Source organism: Penaeus japonicus, unplaced genomic scaffold (genome assembly GCF_977035675.1).
Source record: "Penaeus japonicus unplaced genomic scaffold, GWHDUDI00000001_assembly GWHDUDI00000001, whole genome shotgun sequence".
Taxonomy (NCBI): domain Eukaryota; kingdom Metazoa; phylum Arthropoda; class Malacostraca; order Decapoda; family Penaeidae; genus Penaeus; species Penaeus japonicus.
This window is the reverse complement of record NW_028234403.1, coordinates 50,126,723-50,129,222: the sequence shown is the minus strand read 5'-3', so window position 1 is coordinate 50,129,222 and position 2,500 is coordinate 50,126,723. Positions and strand designations below refer to the sequence as shown.

Here is a 2,500-nt window from a genome sequence, read left to right as displayed (position 1 = left end):
CAGGTTAGAATTTTCTATAGTTGAGTGTAATGAATCACAATCTTTACTGATATTTGTAAAAACTTTTTAAAATGCATTTGCAGTATTATAATTAAATAGGGTGAGTGAATTGGGAACCTAATTTTTAGGTTCAATAATACAAGTGAGATTTATCCCCATAATGACAGACGATGTGATATTCACATCACATGGCTTGGTTGGTTTTCCCACCTGTGACGTGAATGCCATATTATCGCTTGTGTTTGGCCATCTTACTGGGTGATTGGATGTGTAGTGGCTGGCTGCCGCTTCAACTGACAAATAGCCCATGGCATTAGGCCTGCGCAGGTTAAGGAACTGGATCAATTTATTTATTTATTCTTTTTTTTGGGGTGGAAATGCCAAACCAAAACAGACCAAAATTTAAGATCATACTGATTTAGATTTTATGATGATTAGAAAAGATAGATTTAGTATAGTGCTTGTCATATTTTTCAGTATTCCCATAAATTTTAGAAATACTTATTGGTAATGCCTTCCATTTAGGAGAACAGAGAAAAGTTATTTTTGCATTTAAGAGTACAAGCTTCATCACAGTCTCAAGAAAAATAGATCTGTAGAAGAGATTTCCTTGCTGTAAATGTTTTTTTGCACCATTTCCACTTACATTCTTTTCTAGGTCCTCATAAGGTAGTTAAAAGACAGTACCCTTGTCACTTTCTTAGTTTGGCAAAAATCAAGTTGCAGATTCTATTCTATCCAGACCTATAGATTTATGGAGAAGTTCAGAAAGATTGTATAGTGAAGCTGACTTTCGCGTTCTTTTTATAAGCTATTTCAGGTTCAGCAAACAGCTTCAAAATCCCGCTTAGATCCTAGATTAGTGATGGATGAGCTGGAATGAGCAATCTGTTGCCTTAACTTTGATTTTCAATGTCATTCATCATCAAATTTTTATCACAAAATTTTATTCACTCATGATTAGATTTAAATGTGTTCTTTTTCTGTTGATTTTCATTCACCCTACTGCAATTTTATTCAGCATTCATCTTTCAACATACCTTATGATCACGTGAGTCTGGTTAGATATTCTTTCCCCAAATGCTATACCAAATCTACTATTTCTGTGATTGCTCAATAAGAGATCAGAAGCATTAACTTAACCCATTCATGCCGGGGCTATTCCGGCTCTAAATGGTCAGAATGCCTGGGTATTCGAACGCATAAACCTAACGCCTCAGGATTCTCGGGCAGACTATCCGCAAGTGAGCGTTGTACGCCTGCTCACCCGACATGCCGGCCATGACCAAATATCTCGTCGCCGGCATCTGACCCAAAAACCATTGAACGTGATAGCAAGTGGATTTTCCTAGACTACCTTTTTTCTATTTAACCCATTGGAGCCGGTTGACGTCATAGCACGTATTGTGGTTTTCGCGTCAGACACCCGGGACGAGCTATAAGGGGAAGCCGCATGCTCGGTTAGAGCGAGCGGGCAGCCCAGGCTCACGGCTTGTGCGTCTGAGAATCTCGAGGCGTTAGGCTTATGCGTTCGAGAACCCCGGTATTATGACCGTGCAAAGCCGGAACGGCTCTGGCGTGAATGGGTTAAAGAGTGCCTACAAATCGGCAACTTTCATTTTAGTGAGGATTTTACAATCCATGACCTAGGATCTACCAAGGTAAATGTAAATTATTGTTTTATTTCAGTAATTAAATCACTGATTATAATAATGATCAACATAATCAGAGCTGCTGATTATATTTCTTTTAACACAGTTTAAAAAAAATGATGTGTTAAAAGCTGTGCTGACATGGTCATAGTCCAAAAGCCAGTCACATGACCTACAATGTTGTATTAACCCATGGCACCGTTGCCTGCTTGAAATGCTGCCAGAAGCATTCTACTGACTGACAGGCAGTAAAAGGTTAATACATATATTAACTTTATTATCCTTATACTATTGGCCAATAATATAGAACTGGTTTCCTGGGGTAGTCAGCTAGTCAGCCTTATGAATAATACAGCCCTGGTGACTGAATCGTTGTTGTAGGGATTTAGAAAAAAAAAAATTCCTTCTCTTCACCATCGATGATCATCACTATCATATATAGTTTTATTGTCATTAATCCATATACAGCATAAAAATAAGAGAAGGAAAGAGCTATTACAGATAATTTAGCTGAAGATAGCCATAGTATTGTCCTGATCTAGATTGCAATTTATATATAAACATATTAATTTAGTTCAAAATGTATTTTTACAACAAATTCATCCATTCCTTTGATTTAACATTCTTTTCATGATGTTAACCATGTGCTACTTTGTGAAGGATTGCAGATAATTAATGGAAAGGATGGTAAATAATAAAGCTCAAAGAGGATAAAAACATACTTAGAACTGTGAATTCATAGGAAATGGAGATAGTTCTCATTGTGTAAGGAAAAGGGGAAGAACTCTTCTAGCTACAGACTTGTTAATGTAAGGTATTTTCTCTTTATGATTATTCTCATTTTGAGA

General features: G+C 36.8%; 1 protein-coding gene across 1 annotated transcript in view; it reads left to right on the top strand.

The window, feature by feature from the left end:
* rut (adenylate cyclase rutabaga) overlaps positions 1–2,500 on the top strand; it is a 323,475-nt gene that overhangs the window by 303,172 nt on the left and 17,803 nt on the right. The window lies entirely within an intron of this gene.